This window comes from Gopherus flavomarginatus, chromosome 11 (assembly GCF_025201925.1).
Source record: "Gopherus flavomarginatus isolate rGopFla2 chromosome 11, rGopFla2.mat.asm, whole genome shotgun sequence".
Taxonomy (NCBI): Eukaryota; Metazoa; Chordata; order Testudines; family Testudinidae; genus Gopherus; species Gopherus flavomarginatus.
In genome coordinates this window covers 27,581,551-27,600,059 of record NC_066627.1, presented here as the reverse complement: position 1 = coordinate 27,600,059, position 18,509 = coordinate 27,581,551, and the positions used below count along the sequence as shown (strand labels likewise).

General features: G+C 51.0%; 1 protein-coding gene across 6 annotated transcripts in view; it reads left to right on the top strand.

Moving 5' to 3' along the window:
* Positions 1–18,509, top strand: part of EPB41L1 (erythrocyte membrane protein band 4.1 like 1) — a 148,370-nt gene that overhangs the window by 59,991 nt on the left and 69,870 nt on the right. The window contains exon 1 of one of the 6 annotated variants that reach the window (XM_050917234.1): positions 8,014–8,174. The exons of the other annotated variants lie outside the window; for them this stretch is intronic. The gene's annotated coding sequence lies outside the window, so the exon portion shown is untranslated. Of the gene's footprint in view, positions 1–8,013; positions 8,175–18,509 lie in introns of those variants that run through there. 6 annotated transcript variants of the gene reach the window in all.

The window sequence follows — 18,509 nt, the reverse complement described above, 5'->3', positions numbered from 1 at the left end:
GGCTAACGCACCAACACCAGACACCACTGTTTCTGCTACTTTATATTTGGAAAAGTCTTATTCCCCCGCAGTTCCCCCCTCCCCTTTCCCCTCCCCCAGCATCCTGATTGCAAATAGCCACAGAGAGCTCAGGCAGCTCTGACCTGAGGGGAAAAAGTTGCATTTCTCAGGGCCTGTTTCTTGCCAAACAGCTGGTGTGTGATGGGTCAGACCGATTGCTGAGTCACTGGGAAACAGGCCGACTCAGGCGCTCCCCCTGCCTTTATCCTCCTTGGATGCCAATCTCATAATTAAAACAATCGGAACAAAACCCCAGTCCCCCTGGCCATTCTGCCTCAGAGTCCCCTTGGCGTCATCATTTCTCATCTGCCCTATTTCCCATATTCTCCTTTTGAGTGTATCACCCACATGCCTGCCTCTGCCCCTGCCCAGAACTTTGCTGTAGCGACTTAGATCTTTGAGCTGAAATGGACAATAACCTCCCATTAATTAGCCAGTCCAGCCAAGGGCTGGAAACCCTCCTCCGTGTCATCTCAGATTTGTTCCCCAAAGCTGCATGACTTGGCACATCCTCACTGCACTCAAGCTGTCCATTGCCCTATCCTTTCTGGAGGAGAAAGGAAAGCTTGAACACCAGACTTGGGACAGAATACGGTTCCCGTCTTCTCATTGAAAAACACGACTCTTCCAGCCCTAACCCCGGAGATGGCCTGGACAAATTGCTGCCACTGCGCCTTCCTCATCACGGGCTGTTGTGACAGCAGCATCCCCAGGCGCAGTTGGTGACTGACTCTCACCCAGACGAGTTCACCGGCACAGCCCTGCAGCAGGCAGAACAGCTCTCCTGCTCCCCGGCCTCCCTTCCCCCCACTGCACTGCTGCTGCTCCTGCTCATCTTTAAAGCAGCAGCCCTGAGTGAGTGAAGGGCCCAGTCCTGCGAGAGGTTGGAAGCCTCTAGAAATCATTGTGAGTTGAGGATGCTCAGCACCAAGCAAAATCAAGCCCTGTACAAACGACTGTCCCAGGCTGGCCACACTCCACCTACTGTCTCAGCTCTCTGCAGTGTCTCCTAGCAACGAGGAATTGAGTTTGGGGGAGGCCCAGCACTTTCAGTCATGAATGAAACTTCCCCCCAGTTAAGAAGGTGAGTATTTGCACATGGGAACCGAATCACCAAAGGCAAGAACCTTGGCCCCAGGGCAGTTCACAGACCTCTTTCCCATGCTGCTCCAGAGAAATGGCACAGGACAGGGAAACTGGAGATGTTTCATTTGATTAAAGGGAAAGGTCAAGTCATGGGGGCACATTGTGGAAATTATTGATCTGTCTGGTGCTCCTAGCCCCTGGCAGAGGCTGGCTTGCAGTGTGAAGGTCTCATTCCCAGAGGACCTGTCCTGCGGAGGCAGCGCTAATGAGACATGATGCCCCTGCGTGTGGTGTGCCTTGCCTCCTGCTACTGGGCAGAAATAACAAACGCTAGATCTCCCCTAGAGCATCGCTCCCAGAAGAAACCGAGCAGGGCTGAACTCAGCCAGGGGGATGATATTAACAACATAGTTAATTACATCTCTCCCATCAGGTGTCAGACCAATTCTAGCCAGTGCAGTAGATGTGGGGTCTCTGTCTGGCTCCATCTCTTTCCTCCCTTGTTTCTTTCCCACTCTTTTTGTTGTTTGTTTTTGCCTCTTGCCTTCTCTCTGTCTGGTCTCTCTCATGCTTCTATTTCTGCGTCCTCTCTGCTTTCCCCCCAGTTTCTCTTCTTTCTGTGCATCTTTCTCTCTCCCAACCCATCTCCCACTCTTCCTTTTGGACTCCATCTGTTTCTCCAATTCTCCCTTGGATCAGAGGCATGGGATGACTCTTTAAGCCCTAGCTGTAAGAAAGCACTGCCTTCTGGCATGCAGGGGTTAATTCCTCCTTTCCTGCTCACGTGGCTGACTATTTATTTCATCAGACTTCCCATTTTATTCCATGCAGGCTCCCATATAGGAGATGGGGGTAGGTTCTACCCTGGAACACTGGGTGGGGAATCCCCCGGTGTACAACTCGCCTGGGCCACAGTGGCAAGGGTTTCTTCGACCTCAAGCAATTTTGCAGTCACACAGGCTTTCTGACTGTGTCAGCGCTTACCATCTGAAAGTGTGGCATTGGTCAGCTCTTGGCTGGGAGACCTCCTACACATGACATGGGGTTGGTGATTCAGTAGGTGATGCTTTTCCTGCTGACCCAGTACCCTGACATAGGGTTAGTGGGCGTGTTCTCTTCTGGAGGGGACGTCATTGACAGAGATGTCACAACTTTAATGAGAGAGACTGACTAGCCCCATGTTATTGAGCCTTATTCTATATTCCTCCCCTCCACGTGCACATCTAACCTACCTAGAAATTAAACCAGTGCCTCTGGCATGCCATCAGGCTGACCCGAAGCGGTGGTAGAACAGCTTTGGAAAGGTTGGTTCCAAAGTGAGCAGGGTGTTTTGGACAGACCAGGCCACTTCCTCAGCTACACTGATGTCCCTCTGCTGCCTGCGATGGGCTCCCCCAGTTCCACCAGCTGAGACACATGCCATGGGGATTAAAAGAACACAGTGGCTTTCAAGTGCGAAGATGTTGACTTGTCTTTTCTGGCCTGTCGTCTCTCTGGGATGGCTTGTCCTGTAAACTCCACGTGTGCTACCTGATCCCCCAGTGTTAACTTCAGCTCAGCTTCTCCTGCACTGCTCAGGGGAGAGACTCCTGATCAGATCCAAAGCCAGTTAACTAACGGGAAGGCTCCCATTGACCAGTGGGCTTTGAGGCAGGCTCTAAGAGTGGGGTGAGAAGCCTTTGGGAAGATGGGAGCCTGCCTTCCCAGGCTTGAGGAGAACATCTGGCAGACCTTTTTTCTGCTGAGTCATTCCACCAATTCACAGTTGGCTGACACCAGTTCCTGGCCATTGCAAATCCCAGGACTCTTTTGTAAGAACCTTAGCCCTTGTGCGCTGGCCAGATTTCAGTCTGAGCATGCACAGTCTACGCGCCTAAAATTCTTCCTTGGGTTTCAGTTGTTGGATACAGCGTTCTACTTCACTTCCCACCCTGAACTCTGTGTGGCGATGTTGTGGTGTGGCCGGTAGGCAGCAACCACGGTCCACCCCAGAGGTGGCTGCATTTCAGTCAGGCAATCCCTATATATATTGGCTTTTAAATCCTCTGGGGGTGAATCATATTTATATCATGTCAAGTCATTATCATCGCCTCATGATGCTGGCAATGTGCAGTATTCCCTCCGCAAGAATGCAGTTGACTCCTGTCAGCACCGTGTATGCCAGACTGGGATGAACAGTGTCTCAGTTCAGCACAATGCTAGCCAGAGAGGGATAACGACACCCAGAGCTTTGCTGACAGTACATGAAATGGCACTCGCTGTGCCTGAGACTGCAGTACTCCTGGGTGCATTGCAATTCCTGATGACTAAGCAAGGTTTCTAGGGGTGCGTTTGCCATACAGATGTGTTAGTTGTACGGCAGAACAGAGCTGTGTCTTTGTGAGCCAGCCGGAGGTCATGGAAATCCTACAGGGGAAGACAGGGAAATCAATGCAGACTGTGCAGCCACGTTGCTAAACTGAGGAGGAAGCGCAGAGGCAAACTCCACTGTGGAGATGAGCCAGAGATAGAGAGGAACTGAGGAGGAATTAATTCCAGCTGCCACCTTTTGAATGGTTGAGGCAGATGGTGCATGTATTGCAAGTGTAAGTGTGTGTGTGTGTGTGTGTGTGTGTGTGTGTGTGTGTGTGTGTGTGTGTGTGTGTGTGTGCGTGTGTGCGCGCGCGTGCAATATAGAGAGCTACAGATCTCTGTAGACTCTACATTATGCTGGAGCCAATTTGCAACACCATAGTTCAGGTTGCATATATGTCTAGTATGCAGCCTGCATGAGTGGGGGTGATACCCATGTGATAAACAGATACATTGCAGAGTCATGTGATATATAGCATTGTGCATGCTCCTTGCACTCTGCCGCGTCCCCCAGGAGATCATTTCTAACCCTCCAAACTCTCAGCCTGCTTCAAACAAGTTAGGTTGATCCAGATGCATTGCTCCAGGGTCGGAAAAATCCACACCCCTGAGCAACATAGCTATACTGCCCCACCCCTGGTGTAGACAGTGCTAGGTCAGCAGAAGAATTCTTCTGTCAACCTGTCTGCTGCCTCTCGGGGAGGTGGATAACTTACATCGATGGGAGAATCCCTCCTATTAGAATAGGTAATATCTCTGCTGACGTGCTACACCGGTGCAGCTGCAGCATTTCAAGTGTAGACAAGCCCTTGTTTCTGCTACTGGAGGGCTGGAAATCAGAATGAAGGGGAGATTCTCAGTGAGTCTGGCCCTGGTGCATTGTGAACTGTTGCAGCTGTGGCACTGTTGTGTCTGAGAAGCCTGGTCAGTTACGCGCTCTCTCTAGAGACCTTCATGGTTGGATTGCTAGTAACTTAAGGCCCTAGTCTTGCAATCAGATCCACATGGGTGACCTATCAGGAGCCCTTTAGCTTCAGCTGGTTCTGCCTGGGTGTCTACAGTGACAGGATCGGGTAGTTGGACGGGCTGCAGGACACACACAATAGTCCCAGTAACAACTCTTCACACACTCAAGAGCATTGCAAAACTAGCTTTCCTATACAATATGTGGTTTTTGCAGGATGCCCAATGGCATGAAATGGTTTGAACCTTTCATTGGCTCTTGTGTGAGCTGACCTGCATAACTCGTGCTGCTGGAGGGTCATGTGGCCATCTCACATGATTGCTGGTGAAACCTTTACATTTAAATGCACTGTCATGTGTTCTGTCTACTCTGTATTTATGTCATGGTTGTTACACCACATCGCAGCTGACCCTGCCTTTGTACAGCTGCAAAAATAAAAGGGTGATACTTAATTCAGTGGCTTGAGGGCAGTTCTGTTTGTTACACAACAAAGTGTCTCGTAAATACTTGTGGGGTATAGAAACACAGAAACATTTCACCAGCAGTGGAAATGCAGTCACTGCTGGGGTGGATCACACAGTAGCTGTTTAGTGCTGCACAGCAACAGTTTAGAACAGAAAGTGAGGCACACCAGAGGGAAGCCAGGGTAGCAACTTGTCATTGTCGAACTAGAATAATGTTGGGGATCAGAGGTTAACACCTCCGCTCCAGTGAATGGAGGTATCTCCCTGTTGTGTTGACCAAGAGGAGCCAGGACCCTGATCTGAAGGTTGTTCTGAAAATGAGGTTCACTGTCCTTCCATGAGACTGCGAAATTCCAGCCCAGCTGCTCCGATAGGGAGCAAGCTCAGCCCATTATTCCGCAGCGAGGCAGTTGCGGGATGTAGAACTGCAGAGTGAACAAATGTTCTGCTATTTCTCTGAGCTGATTGACTTGCCATCCCTTGGGCCTTCGTGGAAAGGCCAGAGGCTAGACCCACCTGTCATTCACACCGGCAGGAACTCCACCAGCAACAACACAGTTACTCCACATTTGCCCTCAGGTAACCGAGGACTGGATCCAACCCTATAACTCTGGATTTAGCCCTTGTCATTCAGGGGTCCTGTGTTGTTTGCATCGAGTTCCCAGCGCCTGCCTGGGAACCTTCTGTGCTGCTGTATTACAAGGGACATTATTTATACTGTAATTAGGGAGTGACTGGGAAATAACCTCATGGTCATATTTATGAAGTTACTTACAGGCAGTGTGTTCGCAGGGATTGAGCAGACTTGCTACAGGAGGGGACCGTGAAAGGGCCAGCCACCCTGTGCTAGGGACCCAAGTGCTCAGGGACTGTGAAAAACTTGGGTATAGAGGCGCGTTCCTGCTGCTCCTGTTAACCTGCAGGGGCAATGGAGTGTAGCCTGCCTCAGGGTTAGTGCAGGGGACTCCTGGGTTTTCTGCCTAGCCCTGTTACTGGCTCATGGGCAAGTCACTTAGGGCTGGATCCTGCCAGCCGTACGTTGATTTGTACCCTGTTGATTCCAGCGTCAGTATTTGTGGAGGAAGGCGCTACCCAGCGTGAGCAAAGGGGATCAGATTCAGGCCCTTAGGGTGTGACAATCAGAGCTGCTTAGCACCCTCAGCTCCATTAGGAATTGTGGGCGCTCAGTACTTCTGGAAATCAGGCCCTTCACCCCCCTCCATTTTCCCATTTCTTAAAATGTTATTAACTTCAGAAAGCATTCTGAAATCCTTGTTTAAAAGTGTCCTGAAGGGGCTAAGTGCTGTTGTTTGAGATTTTCAGCTGCTCTGGGGAATTAGCCGCACAACTCTCATTAATTATGATTTACATTATTACATTATTACCCCCAGCAAAGGATACACTAAGACAGGGGTAGGTCTATGGCACGTGTGCTGAGGCTGCACGCGAGCTGATTTTCAGTGGCACTCACACTGCCCAGGTCCTGGCCACTGGTCTGAGGGGCTCTGCATTTTAATTTAATTTTAAATGAAGCTTCTTAAACATTTTTAAAACCTTATTTATTTTACATACAACAATAGTTTAGTTATATATTATAGACTTATAGAAAGAGACCTTCTAAAAATGTTAAAATGTTTTACTGGCATGTGAAAGCTTAAATCAGAGTGAATAAATGAAGACTTGGCACAGCACTTCTGAAAGGTTGCCAACCCCTGCACTAAGGAATGATGTGTACTGTAATCTGGTGCATAATGCCTGCTATGCTCCACCCCAGAGCTGGCCGCATTTCAATGGAGGATAATAGAAATACTTAGCTCTTACATAGCACTTTGCATCGATAGATCTCAAAGCAGATTGAATCTTTCTGGTATATGCTGTCTACACAGGCTTGGCAGAATTCAAGTTTTATTTTTTTATCATTTCAGTGGTTGTCAATGTTTGTTTTAAGCCTTTTTTCAGTGTTTATCAATTTAAATGTTCAAAGTTGTGGGACATTATTGGGGGGATCAGACAACTGGGGGTGTGTTGTCAGACAAATACTTAAAGGCACTAGAGATTGAGATTCAAAAAGTTGAAGTTTTATAACATTTAAAACACAAATTGTCAACATTACACATTAAAATATGCAAAGCAAATATCCTTAAATCAAACAAAGTTCTCAAGCAACCTTTTTCTTACTTTGCCTATGTGTAAATTTCGATTGTCGTCAATGGAAATATTTTCTGTGTGTACAGTGAAATCGACATTTACTGACATTTACCGATCAAAATCGAATCCTTCCAAGCCTGTGTAATACGGAACGTAAAATGCTTGGGGATCCTTCAAGGTCGTGGACACCAGGGAGGATGAAGAGCTATTGAAGCTAAAGGCCAATGCTAGCATGAGACCAAATGGGGATAAACTGGCCCTGAAGGAATTTAGGCTGGAAATGAGAAGATGGTTTTTGACCATCAGAGGAGGGAGGCTCTGGAACAGGCTCCCACTGAGAGGAGTGGGGGCAAAAGAACTCAATTCTAAGATGCAGCTTGGTAGATTTATGAACGGGCTGATGTGACCAGGTTGTTTGCCTGTGGTAGCAGAGATTTGACTTGATGACGTGGGCCCTTCCTGTCCTCTGGTCCTGGATGAAATGTGTTTTTTTCCTTTGGAGGTATTTGTTTATCCCTTAGAACGGGGAGAAAGATTGTGGGTAATGTGGTGAACTCCCAGCTTAAACAGCCTGTTACGGTAGGATCTGCCCATCAGCCCTTGGTGGCTGAAACATCCGGGCTGGTGCTGTACAACGAACGCCCTCTCCTCCCTTCCCCGCCAGTGTGTGTGGTGAGGATGCTCTCCTAGGATCTGATCAGCACTCCTTCCTTCCCTGGGGACTGACCTGAAATGAGTCATGTTTGCGGGCGAGACAGTTGGAGGGGCAGTGGGCTGATACCCAGCACGGTGCAGGCGTACCTGGTTGGAGTGTGAAGCTTTCTGCTTGCCTGCTGGTTTGTCTGAGGAGGGCGGTCCCCGGGGGGATGACGCTAAGGGTTTTCGTGTGAGGAAGCTGGCCTGGCAGTGTGGGAAGGGAGCCCAGTTCCCTGCTCTGTGCGGCGAGGGCTGCTGCGACTGCAGTAGGCATCAATCAATGCGTGGGGGTGTTAAAGTTAGCAAAGAGGCTGCTCCGCAGAAAGCAGTGCGGTGTATACGCAGCACCAGTCCGGGGGAGAGGAGCAGCGCTGCAGGCATGAGGACAGACAGCGCTTGTCAAGGTAGGAGCTACCCAGCAAACAGGAGCGAGGGGGAGGGAGAGGAAAGGCAAATGCTGGACTTCTTCTAGGCAGCACAGACTCTCCGGCCGGTCGCTGCTCTGCGTTGGGGGGTACCAGCTCTGTCCTCCCCAGACCGTGCCCAACAGACAGACACATGCAGGGGTTGCGGTTAGCCAGAAGCTGTCAAATGAAGGCATATCGTGATACCTAGTTATGTCCTTGAGTGCAACCCAGCTCCCCGAGCTTAGGGTGACCAGATAGTCCTGGTTTTGGGGTCTTTTTCTTATATAGGCTCCTGTTCCCCCCCCCCCCCCCCCCCCCTCGTCCTGATCTTTCACACTTGCTGTCCGGTTACCCTACCCGAGCCTCCGCTGCAGAGGGGAAAGAGGCAGTTTTCCCACGGGAGTTTGGCTTTCAGGGCTTGTGTAGCTCGCTGGCTCCTGCTGATCCCTGGGCAGGAGCAGCTGCAGTCGTTGTCCAGGAGCTGGGAGCACATTCATGGCTTTGTTTTGCTGTGGGACGCGCCACAGAGCTGATGTGGCTCAAGAGAGATTGTCCTGCCCAGTGCAAAGCACCTCTCTCAGGCTGCCTTGGTACTGGGGAAAGCTCAGGGCTGATTGGACTCCAGCTCAGGGTTTGCTGGGGACTTTAGGAAGCTTCCCCTGACGGCCACTGAGCTGTGCGGTTTTGTGCTGGGAGCTCAGCATCAGTTATTCCAGGGGCCCTCCTGTGGTGCGAGGTTCGGGTGCCCCTCCTCAACACCTTCCAGGGATGGGAGTTTCAGACCCTTCAGCTGGGAGAGCAAGGAGCTCTCCTTGCATTCTTCGGAGCTACCTCACATGGTGAGGGGCTCTTTGCACCCCCTGCCAGGCCTTGGGCCGGAACGTCAGGCTCACGCCAGCCCTGCCCAGCTGGTAGCACAGGAAGTGGTGGGGGGCTCCCTCTGGAGCTCACAGGGTGGTTGCAGGGTGACATACTAAGCTGCCTCACCCTCCTGTCCCCAGCTTGGCTGAGTCCTGAGCACAGCTGCCCAGCTGTGAACCAACTGGGATATTCCCAGCTGCCAGGGCGGTGAGCAGTAACTTTGCAAACTCACTGTTGCTTCTTAAAGGGCCAGCCTGCTGCTGCGGGAAGCGGTCGTTTCTGAAGCTGGGGTGCCGTAATGTAGACACTTGCTATGTTGACAGAAGTGGTGTTTCCATCACTGTCCCCCTCCTCAAGCAGCAATTGCTAAGTCAATGGAACAATTCTTCTGTCTACACCTGGGCCTAGGCTGGCTTAACTACTGCGCTCAGGGGCATGAATCTCTTCACACCCCGAAACGAGGTACCTATGTTGACCTAAATTTTAAATATAGATCAGGCCTGAGGGACTGAAAGGGACTAAATCCTTTCACTGCTGGCTCCCCGACTGTCCCTGCCGTGCTGCCGCTGTCCATCAGCATTCCAAGGGGATGTCAGGAGGTGCCGGCATGTTCACTGCAGGGGCACACGGCTGACGTGCTCTGGGTGTGTCGGCATCATAGTAGATGCACTGTGCCTTGGATGTATCCAGTCCAGACATCAGCACGGCATGGGTGCCCTGCATAGACACAGCGAGTGCAGACAGCAGCACGGCAGAGGTGCTTTGCCCAGACGGTAGCTGGAACTTTTGCCAGCACTCAAATGGTTCTAAGAGGTAGCAAGGAGAAGGGGCACAGGTTTGTTATTGTAATGATGTTGTTCAGGACCATGCACTAGGAATGTGCAGAATGCACAGCCACATAAGATGCCGAGTTTAGGGAGGGGATCCCCAAATCCTGTCTAGGGTTAGCTGGCCAGAAAAGACCTGTGCTCAGACTTCTAGCAGGAGGAGCAGATGCCTGGGAGAGGGAAATTCAGAGACCAGAGAGACTGAGGGGGAGAGATCGGGGGAAGGGGAGAACACTTGAGGGTCCAAAAGAGAAGAGAGAGGAACTCTGACTCTTCCTCAGACCCCTTAATGGTATAACGAGAGGTATGGAGAGCACAGTCCTACCTATGACTCTGGCTTTACGCTGCGCTCTGCTGCCCAGATGTCCCACAGATGGGCACACGAGAAGGAGATGCAGATACGAGGTGGGTAAGCTACATTACAAAATGGAAAGGATGGGAGAATGGCTGGAGAAAAGGCAGATGGGGAGAGGCTAGAAGCAGGCTAGATCATGCATGAATGGGTGTGTGTGTGTGTGTGTGTGTGTGCGCGTGCGTGTGCGGGGTGGAGCTGAATAGAGAAGGAAGAAATTTAGCACAGTGAAGAGAGAGACGGATTCGAAAATAACCCAGATGAGAGTGAGGGCGTGAGATAGGAAAGGTAAAAATAGAAAGGCTGGATCAGAGAAGAAACTGTCTTAAAGGAAGAAGGGAAGGGTTTTGTAGGGGAATAGATACAGTAGACAATTTAAAATTTGTCAGAGATGGTGTGAGATCTGTCTGGGGAAGCACAGGTGCATAGACACTCTGGGAAATGTGGAGAGAAAAGGGACTGAAAGTAAACAAAGGAGAGAGGAAGAGAAAACAAACGAAGGAGGCAGACAGTAGTAATAGGTTATAAGTGGAGCCACTAGCATTGCACGTCATTGAGGTTACCTGACACTTTCCATTATAAGGCCCTGTTTTCATTTGCTTATAACTTTGCCAGACTTGAATCCTTTGGGCTGAAATTTTCCATGCCTGGTATCTGACTCAGGCTGAATTTTTTGCAAAATGTGTTCAGCTGTTTCCAAGAAAGAGATAAGGGAAAACCCCATTGTTTTGCCATATTTAAAAAACAGAACAACAACAACCTCCCCACAATCATTTGGTTGAGAAGCTCTATGCTGTGGAGTAGGGAATTTAAATTTATTGTGGAGATGGCCTTTTTGGCAGGGATGTCCCCTTTGACAGTCCTGTGAACAACGGCCCAGATCTGGCCAAATTATAAACCTTTGAGAAAAATCTGTGTGCACGGGCTCAGTAGAACCTTGTTAGAGTTTGGCAGCTAAATTCTCCAATGATTCTGTTTACAATGAGCATGCTCCAACTCAGGGCTTCATGGGCTCAGCAGGACTTGCCCTGCAGTTGTTGCCCCAGCTGTTCCAGGGATCTGTGGGCCGGGCACAGGAACTGAGGGTGGGAGGCGCTGTCTCTGTAGGCACTGAAGTAGCATGAAGTGTGGAGGGAGGGAAGATGGATAGGATGGGACCTGGGGAGTAAGGGTAGGGAGAGACTGGAACCAGCGGGATAAGGAGCCGGCGGGTGGGGGGGAGCCTGGGATTGGGGCAAGGAGCTGGGCGTGGAAGGGCAGAGGCAGAATTGTTTGTGACCGCTAGAGAACACTCCCCTCTGATACTGGAATAGAACTCAAGATTCTAGATGACCTCTTGAGTTCCCTTCCAGTCCTACACTGATTCTGTGGTTTCTGAGTCTCACCATTCCTCTGCTGTCAGCAAATATCTGTGTAACCTACCGGCAAAGTGTGTGTCTCATCACCCTCTAGGGGTGGTCTACATACAGGATGACAACCTACTACTGCTTTCGTTTACTCTGTTTGCTCAGATGGCTGAGATCTGTGTGATGGATCTAAAGGTTCCAACCCTGCTGATGACCCATATGGGTGTCAGTATGTTGGCAAATGATGGAATTTCTGTGTTTTCAGTTGGCTTTTTCCAAAAACCTGGGAAAGTAGATCGAAAAAAACAAAACCAAACCCAAAGCTATGTCAAAGAACCATTCTTAAGGTTGCAAAGTAAAGCACTCAAATGTTAAAAAATGCCAGAAGTAAGGATACCAGTGCCATTGTGACTATGCATTAGGAGGATACAGTGTGTGATTACGCTATTTTTGTTTACGTTCAGTGCACAGGACTGCCTGTGCTGTGGAGATCTGTCAGGGTTGTTGAATGAAGGAGGCTATTGTCTGTAGGGCCCCTATGTCATCTGTTGCGGAAGTTGGAAGGTCTGTAGTGAATGAGGCAGGGGATGGCTGGAAGAGAAAGGATGGTTCCATGTAAGACAATCGAATGCTGCCCTGGAGAACTGGCTTGTGTCCCTGCCCTCAGAGTTCCTGCATGATGCTGGGAAACGTTTCGCAGGTGGTCACTGATTGTGCGTTCCTCTTTTTCCGGGATCCTGACCTGAGACCCTGGGGTTTGATTTGCAGAATTGCTGAGCACTCACAGCTGTAACTGAAGTCAATGGATGCTGGACTTTGAACATATAAGGTGAGGTATAATGGCTGAGTACTCTGTAAAACCTCCTAGGTGTCACAAATTGGACATCCAAAATTAGTGAATTCTTTTGACCTTCATCTCTCTGTGCCTGAGTTCCTCTCTGTAAAATGGGACTAACGCCCCCCATCTCACCAGGGTGCTGCAGAAATAAATTCATGAATATTTGCAAAATATTTGGATATTGTTGTCGTGAGCACCATGGAAAAGCCCACGAGTAAGTGAATCTGTCTGTCTTGCAATCAGAGTTTGAATAGTGGGCAGTAAATAAGGCCTGGGACTTCACCTTGAGCAGTGAGGAGAAAACCAAATGTTGAAGTGCTGCTCATTCAGTAAGCATCATCCATCCTGTGCACTGATTGAGGCAAGGGTCCTGTGCTAATACCTAGCTCATCTATGTCGTGAGCAGACCTCAAATTGCTTTACAGTAAAGGTCAGGATGATCACTTTTGTCCTACGGATGAGAAAACTGAGGCACAGAGAGGCGATGTAACTCCCCCAAGGCCACCCAACAGCTGAGCCAAGAACAGGATTAAGGTCTCTGAGACCCAGTGCCGAGCTCTGGCCTCTTGGCCATGTTGTCTCCCTGTTTATGATAATGTAACTAAAGGCTGTCTCATAAGGCATATGAATAAGGGGGCCAAAATCAAGGCCGCATCATCAACCTTAACTCTGGCATTTCCTGACTTCGAAGAGCTTGACTTTGCAACTTAAATGTTCTTCTGATGTCATTGTTTGGATGTAATATATATGGCCAGATCCGGAGTGTGTGTGAATGGGGATTGCGCCATTGGCTTCGACTGAATTGTAATGGACTGAACCAGATGATTCTGATGGAGGATCTGGCCTAGATGGATTTGTCTCCAAATATTATGCACAGTATTTAGATGCAGCCCGGGAAAATATCCCTGCACGTTCCCAAGTTACGGAATTGGTGGTGGTCACTGTTGGGGCCCCAGGTCTTAATTCCGCTTCCGCTCCTGCAATTCAAACCTAACCAGCCCAGATGCAGAAACTTCCCATCCTGTGATGTTTGGGTTGGAGGAGGTTTCATGTTCATTATTAGTTAAAATTAGAGCCATCCACATCTGATCCGTGATCTGCAAACATGGTCCGTGGATATCCGCAGATTTGCAGGTCTCTAATGGTAATCAGTACTCGATGGAGACTCTGGAAGTGTCTGCGTCCTGGCGCATAGCGCAAACAGCTGATCCATAGACACCATCCCTGCCTGCTGATCTGACAGCCTGACTGGCCCAGTGCCCCCCACCAAACACAGAGCCGGGTGTGGTCTGCATAGACTGAGTACATCATGGAAGCAGCTGGCTCCCTCCAGGCCTTAAGTGCTGGAATTAGGAGTGCTGGGGGTGCTGTTGCACCCCATGGCTTGAAGTGGTTTCCATCATATACCGGATTTACAGTTTGGTTCAATGGCTCTGATTTCTATAAAAATTGTTCCAGCACCCCTTCTCCAGGGTCCCACATATCCCTTGATCCTGCCCAGTACTAGACCCAGTGTGGCCACAACTCACAAGATGGTGTTCTTTTAAACCCCAGTTCCTGGAGTCAGGTGAAACCTCAGCTTTCAGTTTAAAAAGAAGTGAGTTTCTAGCCCTTGTGGCTGCAGAGAAAAACCAGAAAACTTGACCCAGGCACACCCCAAAGGCTCAGAATCAGATACAATAAAAGAACCCCAGTTTATTTTATTTTATTTTTTAAAAAAACATGATTTTTAAGCGCATTGCATGACTTTGGGGGCCTGACATACTTTCAGAAGGCCCAGTGTTGGCGGTACTGCATTCATGTCCCTGGTTATTTCGTCACGCTTTCCCCAGGGATTCGGTGCGCTAACCATAGCAGAAATAACCCACTGTGGATGTGCTTGGTTCCCCTCCATCATTCCTCTATCAAGGCGTGAAGGATTTCCACCGTTCCAAGCCATTAGAGATGAACTGGACCGAGCCAATATATAGTGTTGCCACTGGGGGAGCTGCCAAAAGACTAATATGATCAAGGGGCCCGAGCTCCCTGGGAGAAGACAGGCTGGAGTGAACAGAGGCAAAATGCACACCCAGGGTTCCTAGGCTGAATGGTTGCTGGTATGTGGGGTAACGGGTTAATTGGCATAATATAAAGGAAGCAGAGAGGGGGTCAGCCGGGGAAGGAATGGTGCGAACAGGGGCATGTAGAGGTCTGAGCTCTCTAGCGAAGGCAAGTTAACTTCAAGGGCCAAATCCCCAGCTAGTGTAGCTCCATAGACGGTGCTGGCTGAAGCTAGAGCTGTGTCTCTGTGCTGTCGGCGCTGGATCCGGCTGACGGCAGAGTGCCCAGGAAGGAGTGGGAGGTGGGCAGGGGCTGGAATGGCAGGGAAGAGAAGCCTTGAACTATCGTCCCCAGCGCCTGAAGAGCCAGTCCTGGGACAAGTGTCGTTAGTGGGGGGCTATTGTTCCAAAGGGGCAGGTGTGGGGTGTCTATGGTGTGATAGGGGTTGTGTCTAACCCCGATGTGTGGTGCTGGCACCTTTGTCCTCAGTGCAGTGAACCTGCCCTCGCTCCTAGGGTGTGGGCATGTGGCCTGCATGGCAAGTTCCCATACATTGAATTACAGCTTGGCTTGGAGACCTTCCTTCATGGTCTGGGTGGGTTTGCCAGCTAGCCATAGCTGACGACAGCTGGAGAGAAGGGGGCAGTTCCTCCAGGTTGTTTCAAACAGAGAACAATGCACCTACCTAGCTGCGCCAGCCTCATGCTGATGCAAAGCAGCTGAAGTCAGTGTTATTGCAATTACTTGTCTGGTGGGAGTGCCCAGGAGCCCTAGCCATGGACTGGCCTCCCATTGTGTTAGGTGCTGTACAAAGAGAGCAAAGGGCAGTCCCTGCACTGGATTGACAGGGATGGGAATGAGATCAAACTGGACCCTGGTGCTTGCGCAAGAAAGAGCTGTGCCGATGTTGTGCTGTTAGACTCCTTCTCCGGGCCCATTTGGCTTTTGTGTAGTGATGGGCTGAGGCCAGGCAGGCGGCTTGGTCTGCAGGGGGCTCTTGGTGCTCTCTGCCTTTGGGGCGGCAGTTCTCATTCATTACTGGGGCCACGGGAGAAGGAGGAGGAGGAAGAGGGACTGAGAGCCCTTGATCGCCTTCAGCAGGATCGCTGGCTGCCTGGGGCTGGCAGCCAGCACTATGCTTGGGCCTGAATGCAGCCCTTGTCGCTTGGCCCTGGAATGTGGCTGTGCCAACGTGGATCCCAGACAGTGCTTGCCACGATGCGCTGTGTCATTGCAGGGTCAGCTAATAGCCCTGCACGCATCTGCAGGGCTCAGCTGGAAGATGCTTTGCACAGCAGGGGCTGACGGTGGCTGAGGGTCCCTCTGCTAGCACTGGGATGAGTGACTCAAATATGGCCCAGCAGCTGTGCCCTGGCCCTCCCCACCGCCCTGGCTTCACCTTCCCTGCTGTAGATTTCTGGCCTGTCTCACAATATCACCCTTAGGTACTGCTGGAGGCTGGGAAGTCGTGCAGGTCCCTTTCCAGCACCCGCTCCTGAGACGGAGGCTGGGGGGGGTGCCCTGAGGCTGGCCAGCACGGTGCTGGGGTGGTGGTGGGGTTCCCTGGAGCGGTCTGGCACAGCGCTCAGGCTGCGGGGCAGTGGGAGTGGGGCCGATGGCTGCCGTGCCCAATGCACGTTGCTCCAACAACTCTTCTGTCACAAAAGAGCATGTGCAGTGTTGGAGAGGGAGGTGGGAGGCTGCTGCAGGTGGCAAATGGCTGCTGTTCTTGGTGTGGCAGCCAGCACTGACTGCCCAGCCTTTGTGCTGAGTGAGCGAGGCTCTCTTCTAACTCTCCCTGTGCACCTGCCACCTCTGCAGTGCAGCCTCCTCTGGGACAGACTTGCCAAGGCACAAGGGGCAGTTGAAAAGCCAATGGGAGTTGGGCACCCCACTCTCTCAAAAGCCAATGGGCGTTGGGCACTAGCTCCCTCAGGCATTTGTGGCAGTCCCGCCCTGTTTGCACAGGGACGGGCTGGCTAAGGATTGTGGGACAAAGCCCTGCTCTTCCCGGCAGACTCCTTGGGATCTTTGTTGACCTGGCTGCGCAGGCAGGATGGGGCTCAGCGCCCCCTCTGAGTGAGCTGCCCTCACATGCACCTGAGTATAGAGCCCCTGGTGTGCTGTTAGCACTTAATCAGTCCTGACGGCTCTCTGCCCCTTGGTGTAGATGCCTGGGAAGGACCCTACTGGTTCCAGGGGGTCTAACCTGATGCTCGTGCCTCTAATTGAATCCTTCCACTTTAGTCAGTTAAGAGCTGGCTCTGTGCCTCGCTGGAGCCCTCTATGCAGGCCTTGTGCTAGGGGCAGATGGGGCATTCCTACAGCACAATGCCTGTCAGGGCAAGTTAGGGCAGCCTCAGGGCTGCTCAGACGTGCTGGGGCTCAACTAGCAGCACAAGGATTCAGGGAGGTGTTGGGCTCAGTGACCATGTGGGGATGACCCGGGGCCTACCTCTAACTCACTTCCTGCTGCACACGGATGCAGTGCAGGGCAGAGTCAGGCCCTCCTGGGGCTGGGCACAGGGGCTGGGGCGAGGGACAGGAGGTGAGACTGGGGATGCTACAGCTGCTGGAGATGCCCCTGGAGGCTTGGGAAATTATTAGTTAGGAATCACGGTTACAGGCTTACCAGTGGTGACCCTTTCCCTGGGACACTTCTCACTCCCAGCCTGCCACAGCCTTGCTGTCTCCCCAGCCTATATCCGGCGAGTTTCATCCTACCCCAGGAGACCGCGGCTTTCACAACGTTTAGAACCAGATGTAACTTATTGCATGGGAACAAGGAGCGGGGTTGGCTCGTGTTGCTGCACGATTCCCCTCTCACTCTCACTGCTGTAAATCAGGAGACACCTCAGCACAGCCAGTGGAGTGGAAGTGTGGCCAAACTGGAGCAAGAGAAACCCAAGGCTTCAGATGAGGAAAGAAGTGGGGCCTGGTTCTGACAGACACAGGAGAGAATGGATTGACTGCGGGGATGGATCCCTGGGGCTTGGTTCTGACAGACCCAGCAGAGAATGGATGAGCTGGGGCAGTATCTGTTCATGAGGGGGTATTACCAAGTGAGATGGGTAGATGCCCATATTCTGACATGCATATAGGGCAGCTATGGCACTGATAAGAAGAGGAGTGGCAGCATTAAGGGTGACCAGATAGCAAGTATGAAAAATAGGGACTCTGTGTGTGTTGAGTAATAGGCACCTATATAAGAAAAATCCCCACATATCAGGACTGTCCCTATAAAATCGGAAGATCTGATCACCCTAGGCAGCATGGTTGGGAGCAGGGCCTTACCCTCCAGCACAGCGGCTGCTCTTGTTCATGGCTTTTTGCAAAACCAAACCAAACCCAGTAACCTGAGTGGGACATTGGTTAGATTCCTCCTGTGTGGGCTAGTGGATGTAGAGGCTTTCAGAGTCCAACACTGTGTCTCTACTTTGCATCTCCTCTTGTCCCTGTGACCTGCCATCAACAGCACAGCCCACCCTCGGGGAGCGGGCACGGGAGGCAGGTAGAGCTGGTCATGGAATGATTTCCTCTTGGCATAATGGTATCGTGTGTGCAGGCTGTGTACATGTGCCGGCTGGGGAATAGGTGTCTATGGAAACAAAGTTCCTGGGAGGATATAACCATGTTTGTTCTTTGGGAGCCAGGGAGATGGTCCCCTTCCCCAAACCCTTTTGCCTGGTTCTAAGCACATGGTGGGGATGTTCTGATGCCTTCTCCTCTGTGGTTTCCATGATCATTTTTCCATTATCCGCAGCTCCAAGAGCTTTGTTCCGTGGGCCCTTGGCTGGGACCATCCCAGCTCAATCACTGGTGGAATGTATGGGGATGCATATATTGCTCTGCCCTAGCGTTCATATCAGGCTTCCTCTTCCTGTTTGCTGAGGGCGCATTCCCTTCTCCTTCAAACCCACTGCTTTCCTGGGGCTGGAATCTGTCTCATTAACTCCACTGAAGTCATTAGAGTTACCTCAGTGTGGTGTGAATCTGTGGTATTTATACAACCCCGTCACAGTGGTAGCTGAGCATCTCACAATTTGTAATGTCTCTTTTCTCCCAGCA